The sequence below is a fragment of the Eumetopias jubatus genome, unplaced genomic scaffold (genome assembly GCF_037043125.1).
Source record: "Eumetopias jubatus isolate StellerSeaLion01/CBP00866 unplaced genomic scaffold, mEumJub1_p1.0 scaffold_91, whole genome shotgun sequence".
NCBI classification, from domain to species: domain Eukaryota; kingdom Metazoa; phylum Chordata; class Mammalia; order Carnivora; family Otariidae; genus Eumetopias; species Eumetopias jubatus.
In genome coordinates this window covers 510,200-523,308 of record NW_028274897.1, presented here as the reverse complement: position 1 = coordinate 523,308, position 13,109 = coordinate 510,200, and the positions used below count along the sequence as shown (strand labels likewise).

General features: G+C 47.6%; 2 pseudogenes; one reads left to right on the top strand and one right to left on the bottom strand.

Moving 5' to 3' along the window:
• Window positions 1-197: 197 nt before the first annotated feature.
• LOC148161695 (thyroid receptor-interacting protein 11 pseudogene) lies at window positions 198-4,334 on the top strand (annotated as a pseudogene).
• Window positions 4,335-11,133: 6,799 nt separating this feature from the next.
• On the bottom strand, window positions 11,134-11,459 carry LOC148161694 (P antigen family member 3 pseudogene; annotated as a pseudogene).
• Between the last annotated feature and the right edge of the window lie 1,650 nt (window positions 11,460-13,109).

Below are 13,109 nucleotides of genomic sequence, written 5' to 3'. Positions count from 1 at the left end.
GGCCTTGGCATTTGCTAGCAACCTGGCCTGCACAGGGGAGGCGGGGCCCGGGCCTGCGCAGGTGTTGCCTAGAAACGCCCATTGTCTTCTGATTTATAGCCTGGCGCAGGCAGGGGTCCTGGGACACTTGGCGGGGTAGTCCGACTGCGCTGGACGCTTTTCCACAGAAGACCACGACAGTTGTATGACCCGTGAAGATGTGCTCCTGGGTTGGTGGCCTGGGCTATGGCCTAGGCCATTCCCAGCGGAGAGGGGATGGCAGTGAGACTTCCTTCACCGGCTACAACTCGGATCTCACGATGGACTTTGCTGATGTCATATCATCTCAGACACAAATCAATAGACTCCTCAATGAGATCGAAACACTGGAGGCTGAGCTTACACTTTGGAAACGTTTGTCCAAGGGACCAAATCGCTCAGACTCCAATGCCATCTGGAAACTGAGGAGCACCATCAGGGACCTAGAAGAGCAGCGGATGAGGGAGATTGAGGAACATCAACTCGGAGTTGCGACACTGCTCAGTGTCCATCAAGAAAAACTGGCCGACGTCAGGGACAGGCACCGCAAACAACTCCTTGAGTATGAAAAACGGATAGAAGACCTGCAAGATCAATACTCTGCTGGTCATGGGAAAGATGACTTACTTCAAGAAAGGGAAACTGAGCTTAGAAGGTTGAAGCAACAACTTGCAGAAATGGAGCGGCTGAATGACAATTTAAACAACGTTGTTTCTGATCTCAGAGCAGAAAACCAAAAGTTGGTTTTGGCGCTCCAGGATGTAAGACATCAGCTGGAAGAAACTATTCTCCGGAACAATGAGGATTCTCTGGAAAACAGCACTGCTGTGAGGGCTTTAAAAATAGAAAAAGGACAGTTAATAGCAAAATTGTCTCGGGCAGAAAAGAAGCTGTTGGAGGAAACGAACAAGTATGAGCAAACTATCAAAGAATGGTCCCCTTTAGAGCATGCGCATTTCATTCAACACAGTCAAGAGAAAGACCTGGAAATAGTACACTTCAAAAAGAGAATCGAGCAGATGGACGCCGACCATAAAGGAACGAAGGAAATGCTGTCCTCTGCTTTGGAGGAGCAGAAGCGATTGACACAACTCATTAAAGAGAAAGAGACGTATATTGAAGAACTTACAGGAATTCCAGAGCCTCAGGAGGAATTCGGTCAGTCTATCCAAACCTTCAGAGGCAATGACATTTTCCAGCCATCTGTGGAGGACAAAGACAGGTGTCTCCCATCCGTGACAGGCAAAAATCATCATCTGGGAGAAGAACTGGAGAGCCCAAGACAACAGAGTCGCTCTGTACCTGCAGTTGACCCTAAAATCCTAGACGAGATCATAGAACTAGAGTGTGAGGTGTTTCAACTCCAGGAGTTAAAAGGCGATCTCGAGGAGGAAATCAGAGAGCAACAGAAGATCATTTACAACCAACAGCAGGGGAAGATAGGACTGCTTCATTCTTCACAAGAGCAGAAGCAGAAAGTGGACCATCTCCAATACCGGCAGGAGCAGATGACTATTGAACACGCTCAGCTCCTTTGAGCAAAAGACGAGGAGATTCAGAATTTGCAGGACACGATAGAACAGATGAAAGCCTGGCTGCCTGACAAAAGCCAGCACATTCCAACAGAAGACTGTGATGATGTGGAAGTCACAAGAAGTCAGCCTCTTCCTAGAGAAAACGGAAGTGAAAAGCTTGATTCATCTGAAGCTGAAACTCAAAGATTCGTCCTAGGAATCAAAGAACACAAACCGGAGATGAAGTTTCTAACTGAACAGAACATCCGACTGACGGAACAGATCGATCGGCTCTCCAAAGAGGAGATTGGTAAACTAACTCAGATCATCCAGCAGAAAGATTTGGAGATTCAGGGTCTTTCCAGCAGGATCTCTGCGGCTTCTCACAGCCAGAATGGGGACGTGGAGCGACTTCAGCGGCAATTGCAAGAGTATGCTGGGAAAAGCGAACAGGTCTTGGCTGCCTTAAATGAGAAAATGAGGGAGAACAGCGATCTGAAGACAGAATATGACAAAATGGCAGATAGAATTACTGTCACAGGAGCAGACCTCCAGAGAATGCAAGAGGAAAATCAAAAACTGTCCACTAGAATTGAGAGTAGTGGTCAGGAGATATTTAGAGAAAGGATTCAGAATTTATCACACATTATTCGAGAAAAAGACCTCGAAGTGGATGCGTTAAGTCAGAAATGTCAGACTTTATTGACACTCCTGCAACCATCCAGCACTGGTAATGAGGTTCGAGGAACTAATATGGATCAGTTGAAGCAGCTTCTCCAGGAACGGGACACATTAAAACAGCAAGTGAAGATCATGGAAGAGTGGAAACAGCAGGTGATGACCACAGTCCAAAATATGAAGCATAAGTCACCCCAGCTTCAGAGAGATCTGGCACAACTCCAGGTGCGGGCTTTCACCAGCAGCGAGAAGGATTCTGAAGTCCAGACGACCTCTAGTGACCTGATCGAACTGTACAAAGGCAATGAAATACATTTACAACATTTAGAGAAGGAACTGGCACAAATGCAGCTCAGCAATGGGTAGCTTTGCAATGCCAAGGATCTCCTTCTAGGGAAACTGGATGTGATTTTCCTCCAGCCCTCCACTGACTCCTCGGAGTCAGCGGATTCTCTGGAGGCCATGAAATCTGACAGAGTGAGTGAGGCTTCTTAGTTGCTCCAAGAGGAGGTAGAAGAGCTACGAAAATCCATTCAAGAAAAAGATACAATGATTCGAACCCTCCAGGAAGATAAGCAGAGATGGATTGAGTCAGTGGCTGCCAGGAGGGAAGTAGAAGGCCAACATCAGGAACAGAGGGATTCCGACATCGAGCAGCTGAAGGAGAAACAGGCTGTTCTACAAAACTTCCTTCAGGATCAGGAGCTCCGAATCCAAGCGAAAAGTGAGGAATTGCTTTCTTTACAGGAGAACTTCAGTAGCCAAGTGAGTGAAATGAACTTTTGAGGCAGACAGTCACCGATCTGAAGGAGAGAATAGCAGGGTTTGAAATGGATGTGTTTCAACTGAAAGAGGAAAATGCAAAAGTCGTGGAAACCTCTAGAGAAAAGGAAGTGGGAAATCAGGCATTGCAAGAGACACATAGGCTGGCTTGTGAGAGAGATGAAGTCCTGTTGGCCCTGAAACAGAAACAAATGGAAACCTGTGCCCTCCAGAAGGAGGTTCACCATTTACGTGAGAGCAAATTACGCCTAACCCAGGAGCTGGAGAGACGGCGACACCTGGCACTAGAAGCCGAAGATGCTCATCGCCAGGAAGCTCTGGCCTCAGAAGACAAAGTGGCTCAATCAACTCAGGAAGGAAGTGACGGTCTTGCAGGGAAAACTCGTTGTGTCTTCCACTGCCATGGAAAATGCCAGCCGAGGAGCCAGTCTGCAGGTAGAGTCGCTGCAGGAGCAACTGCACGTGGTGACCCAGCAGAAAGAGGACACTGCGCTCCAGCTTGCTGCCTCCCAGGAAAAAGGAAAGCAGTATGGTCACATCCTAGCTGACCTCAAGTTGGAACTCGCCGAATGGGCAGACAGCCTGGAAGGAAAACTGAAGTCATTGCAGGGACAATTCCATAAAACAAATGCTGACTTGGAGCTGAAGGAAGTCCAACTCCAAGAATTCAAGAAACAGAATGAGGTCCAGCAGGAAATCCTGGAGGACACACAGAAGAAACTGATGAACTTAGTCAGTAAGTCCGAAGGAATGGTGGACAAAACCCTCCTATGAAGACTCTTCCTGGGATCTTTCCACTCACCTGATGCCGAATGGCAGGAAGCGTTAAGGTTGATGGGAAGCATGCTGGGGATCCGAGAAGACCAGATGTGGCAGCTCCTCAGTGAAGGGCCAGGTGGTGTTACCAGCTGGATGACTCGGGGGCCTGGACCCAAAAGTGCCCCCAACACATGTGTGAAGCCAGATCACGGACCTATGGCCAAGAATTCTTTTTCAGAACTTTTCATCCAGTTTCTAGAAGTGGAATCTCATTCAGGTTTGCCACCACCAAAACCCTCTGCTCATGACGGGAAGCCCCCAGATTCCGGAGGAAGGGGAAAACTGGCTATGAAACAAGGCCCACCACGTCTGAACACTACCCTAGGATCCACACCCTGGAAAAAAGATGTGAAGCCCCGCACCACAGCTGTGTCTCTTGTTACCCCACCTGGACCGGAAACAGATGGATCGGAGCACCTTCTTCTAAATGCCGTCACTGATGCTTTGCCCAAGTACATGCCCCAAATACTGTCACCTGCCAAGAAGGTTGGAATGGTGGCCAAAGGCCTCTCCAAGAAATAGAGGATCCTCAAGCCAGAGACGAGACAGCGCTCGGAAGACCCCAAGTCACTCTATGTGTTTACCTTATCCCAAAATGTCCTTTTGCAAAACGTACTATTTGAAGTTTTGCTTTCAGCTTAATAAAAATATTCTTTTATGCGTTAACAGAAAAAGCGTCTTTTGGTGACTGCAGAGGTATTCACCAAACTGAAAATGGTGCTTATTTCTTATGAGAGTAGACATTGGTGGGGTTGGAGGCTGTGGTCAATGGTACTTCCAGTATTGTCTGTAATCCTTTGATGTTTTCATAAGGAGCACGTATCTACATATACCTTCAGTAAGGAAAACATAAACTTTTCTTAATGTTCCAAACTTATCGAATACACGAGCACTCACGTCTTGTTTGAGAAACTAGGTTTATAGCATGAAAGTTTAAGATAAATACATTTTTTGAAAAAGTGCAAGTTTGATTTTCCCATCTATGTCCCATTTCTCTTTCTCCTTTTTTTAAATTTTTAATCATTTTATGTTGCCTGGGAATCCACTTCATGGGTAACCTGATTTCTCTCAGGCCTTTAGAAATATATGTTTATTTGTCTATTTGGGCATATAGTATTCTCTGACTTGCTTTTTTCCAAAAAAAATCACTCTGCCTTCGAGATCTTTATAAATGTGAATGAATTCCAATTTCTTCTTTAAAAGGAAATGTAGGCATTAATGGGTATACCCTAAATTACTTTTTTTTATACCCTAAATTACTTAACTAGCTCCTATTGATCAGTATTTGATGGGCTTTTACTTCAAATGTCCATGATCAACTCCCTTGTTCATTTCCTCAAAAGCCACTCCAAATCTTCATTTGCAGTTCCAGGCTAATTACACCACTGTACTCTGGAAACGATCCATTCAGACTTCTTTTCTTCTTCTTTTTTAAATTTTATTTATTTATTTGACAGAGAGAGCAGGAGAGCACAGGTAGGGGAGGGGGTGGCAGAGGGCGAGGGAGAAGCAGGCCCCCCTGTTGAGCAGGGAGCCTGATGTGGTGCTTAAATCCCGCGTTGCTGAGAGCATGACCTGAGCTGAAGGCAGATGCTAAACCGACTAAGCCACCCAGGTGCCCCCCCCCAATTCAGACTTCTTTAAAGACCTCATTCCATTCTATTAATTTTCCATTCTGCTGTATCTTCAACCTGCCAAATATCTTAAATCCATCCTTCCCTTTCTGTTGCCAGTGTTCTGGTTCACCCATTCCTGTCTCTTGCACAGACTAGTGCAGTAGACTGCCTGCCAATCTTGCTGGTTCCACTCTCCGCCTCCCTTGCATCCATTCTCCACGCTGCTGTTAGGACAAAGTGAGATGAAAATCTGATGTTACTTCCCTGCTGTAATTATTTGAGGGTTCCCCATTGCCTGGAGTTCGACCTTTAAGAGACCATCCAAGCCCTTGCTTTTGCAGCCTTCCCTCCTGCTCATCATTCCCATACAGGCCACCCTTTAGACCCAGTGAATTCTTACAAGCCCCAAATAGATTATTATCCATATAAGTTCAAGTCCATGAGACTCATCATTGTGCTTTGACAAAGGTACAGAGCAGCAGAAGGATTTAATTTTTCTCCTCTTCACCCATTGGTGGGGGAGTGTTTCCCACCCTAATGTAATGGGATGCCCGGATGCTGAACAGATGAGCTCGACAGTAATTTATAACCCACGTGTACTTATGGCCCATACCGTGCAGGGCCAGGTTGCACCTGGGAGTAGAATGAACATGGGCTGTGGGGGGTCAGACCTTGGAGTAACAAGAGAGTGAAGGTGAGCCCTACTTCCTGCAGGAGGGCATGGCTGGCTTGCTGGATAATTCCACAGGCTGTCAGGGAACTGGACCTTACGACTTGAGGAGAAACTGTGCCTGGTCCCTGGGATAAGGAGGGCTGTTTGGCCAGGAGACCCGATCCGTGGGAGCAGAGGGCGAAGGGAACTGAGAGTAAGGCCATTGGAGGCCCTCTGATGTTCCCCGATGCCAAGACAACACTTCCTATGGAATCTTAATCTCACGCTCTCCATCCCAGTGGACTCTGGTATGTCCACATCATTTTCAGCCTGGGGCTGAGACTTTTAAGGACTAGGACAAGTGCTTCTCTAGGAAGTGTGGCTGGCACCTGACCAGGAAGGAGAGATGGCGTCAAAACCAAAATGTGTCAACTGCCATTGATGGTCACTCAGTTGATCCCAAGGGAATCCTGAAGTAGCCAAAGGACAGAAGGTAAGGCTGACGTCCCGCACGCCGCGGAATCTGACAAGGACTGTGGACCCAAGCAGCCGCCCCCACCTGCAGGTTGGATATGCAGACTGGTTCAGTCTGTAGCAAGAAGGTCTTGGTAACTACATTAAGCTGGTGGGGTACCATGACCCGCGGAGTAACAGACAGCGGGTTATGTAGGCTCAGAGTCTGTGAGAGACTCTGTTTCCAGGAGAGCCCAGTGCACGGCCAACAATTGCTCCTTTCATGGTCTATAACCTAGGGCCAAGGAGGGCTGTTTCTTGCATCAGGAGCCCATGGACAATTCCAGGGATTCCAGGAAACTGGAGAGGTGCTTGCTAAAGCCTTTTCACTTAGGGAAATAATGGGTGATATTTTTTAAAAAGATTTTATTTATGTACTTGAGAGAGAGCTGGAACTGGAGGAGGGGGTCAAAGGCAGAGGGAAAAGCAGTCTTCCCACTGAGCAGGGAGCCCCACGCTGAGCTTCATCTCAGGACCCTGAGATCATGACCTGAGCCAAAGGCAGACGCTTCACCGATTGAGCCACCCAGTCACCCCCCAACAGGCGATTTTAACTTGGACAGATCCTAGAGCCTTTTGTTGAGGGGAGCCCCACCCAACCTGGGCTCATGGACCAGTAACAGCCTAAACGGGCTTATGTAAAATTTATAAACAAGGAATATGTACCTCCAGAACCGAAAAAATACTGAAAGACTTTGGACGTGTATGTCCTTTTTCTTTTAAAAGATTTTATTTAGTTAATTGAGAGAGAGCGCGAGAGTGAGAGCACAAGGGGCTGGTAGGGGCAGAGGGAGAGGGAGAAGCAGGCTTCCCACTGAGCAGGGATCTGAGGTAGGACTGGATCCCAGGACCCTGGGATCACACCCTGAGCCAAGGCAGATACTTAAGAGACAGAGCCACCCAGTCGCCCCCTGCAGTTGTATGTCCTTAACAAATGTGTCAAACAAATGTCCTCACAGTAGGATGTCATAAATGTGATGTCATACCTTTGTTCTTGGAGAAGGTTGGGTGCAATAAGATCCTGCCTGCAAAGATTGCATGTCATAGAGTGGTTTGTGTGCCCTGTGCATAACAAGGTAAAATGTGTCCCCTTCAAGGTCAAGGCACATGTGACTGAGAGGATGTTGAAATAGGCACTAAACAGAACATATTGGAAAATCTATAATTGCAAAATATTCACCATGTTTAAATTAGTTGGGATTCCGGGTGGGCTTTTTTTATTTAAGGTTTTATTTATTTATTTATTTATTTATTTATTTATTGTAATGAGAGAAAAATAGCACAAGTGGGGGCAGGGGGAAGGAAGGGGCAGAGGGAGAGAGAATCTCAAGCCAACAGCACCCCGCACAAGGAGCCCAACAGGAGGCTTGACCCTTGATCCTGAGATCATGATCTCAGCCAAAAGCTTAACCAACTGAGCCACCCAGGCACCCCTAGGGGTCTCAGATGTTTGAAGGGGACCAAGAAAATATAGAAATAACTGTCGCAATGGAAGAAGTTTTGTAGACTCACAGATCCCAAGAAAGGAGGTCCTGAGAGCCATGGAGGGCCACCCAGGGAAGCACCCGGGTTGGTCAGCAGAAAGGGGGAATGAAGGGAAAATGTGGGCAAGACCCTTTCTTGTGGTTTCCATGGGAAGGGACAGGTGAGGCAGGGTAAGCAGGCTTAAGACTGGCTAGTTTGAATAATTTCAGTGGGCTCCAGGCCATAGTGGTATCTGGAGTAGTCTGTCCCTGTCCCTCAGGCAATCAGAGCAGGGGATAGTGGCCTGAGTGTAAGAGCTTCTTAGAGGAGGTGCTTGGGGGTAAAGGTTCTGTATCAGTTGGTTTACATGTGAAAGGTGTGCTCACAGGCAAGCTGTTGACCAAGCCTGCCAGGGACAGTCCCTCCAAAGTGAGCAAGGCCTGAGATATCAAAGCATTAAATACAGAAGCTAGAAAATATGGTTATTTTACTAGGTATAACCATAATTTGAGCCCTCGTATTAAGTTTCTGAAGGTTAGCCACCTGGTGCATCTTAGCTGACATTAAAGTTAATTCAGAACCTATGTTGTAGAGGCACAAAAGCCAATCAGCCTCCTTTTATCTTTTGTTATATAAATTATTTAAGTAACTCTTGGTTTTCCAGTTGGGTCAAATTGTGAACCTATGGTCAACTAATTTGGGGGGGGGAGGGTTCCTCCTCTTGTATCCAGTTTCCTTTCTTCCATTCCTCCTTTTTTTTCGATTTGTTTGTTCCTGGATATACTTGTGGGGTGGAGGAGGGACTTTTTACCCTGCTTGTCTTTCTGTTTTTTTTTTTTTTTTTTCTGCCAGGAAGATCATTTTGTCCATGGCCGGAGTGGGAGCCTCAAGTGCCTGGATCCCGAGATGAGTCCCTGGACGTGCCGGAAGCAACAACACTAAGAGAAAGCAAGTGTGTAGAGGAGGGGTTTTGTACTGGGAGAGAAGTGGAGCACCAAACGGCCCTCCCTCCTCTTTTGTGTTTCTCATCAGCTCCTAAGCCCTGGTCTGCCATGGATGTGAGCCTGAAAACCCTGAGGGCTCCGGAGGACACACCGTAACAGGGAGAGGAGCGGCAGCTTGAGAGTCGGGCAAGGCCACTCCTGTTGCCTGAACCACAGTGACTCAGGAGGCAGCCAGGGAGCCATTTTTACATCTCCCTGGGGTCGTGACCTCCTTCCTTTCCACCCACAACACAGAGGGTCATTCCCAGGACGGTGTGTGGGGTGCGCTCTCCCCACCAGGATCTGTCTGTCTGCCCCAAGTACTGACCCAACACCCAGTCAGTGGAACTCAAGCACACCAGTCAGCAAGTCGTGTGGTTGTGGAACTCAGGGGGGGAGCCTTGGAGGCCGATCCAGGCCAGATGGAGGTCACACTGATGGCATCTCCCTCCTAGATGCAGTCAATTCACATCCATTCTCACCTTGTTGGCAAGGATGGGACATTAGTTTGGAAACGGATGGCGACCTCCATTTGAACTAACAGAATATGAGCTAACACACAAGGTGGCCAGGGTTTGCCAGTTCCCTCCCAGGTTGCGATTGTCACTTCTGAATCAAAGCTCAGCAAAGAACAGAGGTGTCCTTCACTTAGAAAATGACAGAGGTGGATCAGTATATCTGCCTCCACCTTCTTCCAGTTACCCTCAGCCTCACAATCCACACCTAGAGGGTTGACACCTTATACTACTAGCCCTTGACACTTATTACTGACTAACACCCATGGGATGTGTCCACTGTCAAGCTGGACAGTGCTAATTAGACTGTGCTAATTCAGTGGTTTGCATTACCCTCTTGGCAGAGGACCACTCAACGAAAGTGTTGTATTTGATCTCACCACTCCCGCTGGCAAGCCTCCCTCACCTCAGCCTTCCCCACTGTCATTTCTACTTTGGCTGTCAATGAGCTCTTGTCCCTCCATACAATACTAAGTATGCTTTTGATATCTGATCTTGCTCTAAGATATGTACACTGGCTTTTTATTGTTATTGTGCTTGTGTGTGATCCAAGCTTCTTAACGTTTGAGTAGATCCATTCAGTGCTCCAGGCAGAGAAATGGAACATAAAAATACACTTCTTTATTTTTCTAGAAAATGTTTTCTAAGAAGTGCAGTACAAAATATATGTATAAGGAGCATCTTAAATATGCATAATAATGAAACACATGTGAACCACCCCAACTTGAGAAATGCTTGAGGTGCCTCTGCAATCCTTACCCTCCCCATTCCCTAAAGATCACAATGTGGTGCTTCTTGTTTCCCCCCCTCCATTCCTTTTCTCTAATGTATAGTATTTTATCATATATGTGCCTTTCTCTAAACATTCGTTTTGCTTGGTTTGAACTTTATAAAAATGTTCTATTCCCTTCTTTCACTGAATAGTATGTTTCTTAACTTAAGCCATTGATGCTTGTAACTGGCAGCTCTAGTTGGCTTTCACTACTACACAGTTTTGCATTGTACCCGTTTTCTGCACATTCCTTCCTCCACATTTGAAAGGCGATTATGTGCGCAAAGCCCTTACTTAGCACAACTCCTGGCGCAGAGTCAGTGCTCCATGAACATTTGCTCAGTGGTTGAGACTGAGCCCCGAGTAACTGTTAACACTAACAGTTGTTTCCTCCAGCTGGATTCTCTGCGCTTCACCCTGATGCTGAAGATCTTGTAGCTCTTCGTCTCCTTGAATGACCGTTGGAAAATATTCTGACCACAGGCACCTCTGCATAGAGAAGCATCTTCCCAAGAAGAAACCCGGTGCACTCCCCGCGCACCCATGACTACAATTCCCCGAATGCATTGCGGTGTGCCTTTGAGTCCATTCAGTTTACTTCAGCCACGACCCCCCCACCCGCAGCCTTCCGGGTATAGTGGGCAGGGCTACATTTTTTCTTTAAATTTTTTTATTGTTATGTTAATCACCGTACATTACATCATTAGTTTTTTTTTTGGTGGAACATCTGTAAAACTTTATTGAGAGAACTACAACAGTGAAGTACCCCACATAAGAGTAGTCTGCATGTTTCAGCTTGTCCTTGTTTAAATCTGGAGTAGTCCTTCACCTGCTTCTGGCATTTTAATGGGCTCTAAGAAGGGTAGACTTGGCCCCTTGAATCAGGGTCATCTTCAGTTATACCCCCAGCCTTTGCCTGAGGCAGCTCCTGGAGATCAGCTTCCAGGTCCCATCCTTGAGCCACAGGTCCTCCTTCAACTTCCTTCCCTTGATCAGGTAGAATATCCTGACTCTCAGGTGGTGCCTCCTTTTGTTTCGGTTGCTCATCGCTGGTTTGCTGCTCCTGCTGGTTAGACCCTGGATCATCTTTTCTTTGTTTGGATCTGGATCTGGATCTGACTCGGGCACTCATAGTTCACCCAGTTGAATTCAGCTAGCGAGAAAGCTCACGGCAGAGAGAACACCCCGCCTCAGTGGATCTCAGCTCGGCTCACAGCACATCGTTAGTTTTTGATGTAGTGTTCCATGATTCATTGTTTGTGCATAATACCCAGTGCTACGCGCAGAACGTGCCCTCTTTAATACCCATCAACAGGCTAACCCATCCCCACACCCCCCTCCCCTCTAGAACCCTCAGTTTGTTTTTCAGAGTCCATCATCTCTCGTGGTTCATCTCCCCCTCCAATTTCTCCCCCTTCATTCTTCCCTTCCTGCTATCTTCTTCTTTTTTTTCTTAACATATATTGCATTATTTGCTTCAGAGGTACAGATCTGTGATTCAACAGTCTTGCACAATTCACAGCGCTTACCACAGCACATACCCTCCCCAGTGTCTATCACCCAGCCACACCATCCCTCCCACCACCCCCACCACTCCAGCAACCCTCAGTTTGTTTCCTGAGATGAAGAATTCCTCATATCAGTGAGGTCATATGATACATGTCTTTCTCTGATTGACTTATTTCACTCAGCATAACACCCTGCAGTTCCACCCACGTCGTTGCAAATGGCAAGATCTCATTCATTTTGATGGCTGCAGATTATTCCATTGTGTATATATACCACATCTTTATCCATTCATCTGTCGATAGACATCTTCGCTCTTTCTGGGCTACATTTTTTATCTAGTGACCCCACCGCGGTGCCAGGGGACAGCGAAATTTTCCAGTGAGCGTCTGGGCAGAGGCACCAATGAGAAGGGAAAGTTGTTAGGGCAGCTGACGTGGGCGACGTCTCTGAGCGGCGCCAGCTGAGCGCAGTGGAACCAAGCCGTCCTTCCTTCTCGGAGGCTGGCTCGTTCCCCCGGCTCTTGTGTACCCTGTTTCGCTGTTCTTGGTGAGCACGGTACACCAAGTACTGGTATCTCTACCAGTGTACTGCGCTCACCAAGAACAGCGAACAGCTCACCAGCCTGAGGATGCCCTCTTTCAGCTCCTCCTCTTCCTCCTCCACAGACATAGACGACGAGGGAGTGCCCGGCACTTGCGAAGATGCTTCTCTATGCAGAGGTGCCTGTGGGTCGCGGGGTCAGGGGCCAGCGTCCCTGGGGGGCTGGGGCCTGGGTGGGAGGTGGGCCTGTGTCTCCGGAACACGCTTGTTCGCCAAAAGTTAGTCGTTACCTCATGTGACCCTCGTTTGGCACCTGTGAAGTGCGCAGGGCGGGGCTTCATTCATGGAGGCGATAATTATCTCACTTGGGCTGTACACCAGGCCTGGGGACAGCGTGACTGGGAATCTGGCCTGAACCAGGCAGACGGGGTCTTGGCCTCCTTGGGGCTAAAGTCTTTATGGAAGACCAAGGAGAAGCAAGTAAGTCTAGTGTCGATAGGGGAGGAGGAGTTCAGGTTCTCCCTTTGAATAGGTTACATTCCATTGGGGATGTCAGGGTCCCCATTGTGCACCTGAGATCAGGTCAGTCAAGGTGTGTTTGAGGGGGGGTGGATGGCCTGCTCAGGACCACGTAGTACTGGTGTGCAGAGCCAGTACTTTCCAGAGCTCTTGTGTGTTTGCCACAGGAGTCTACATTCTAGGGCTATGGTGGGGACAGCGTTGTAAGCACAGA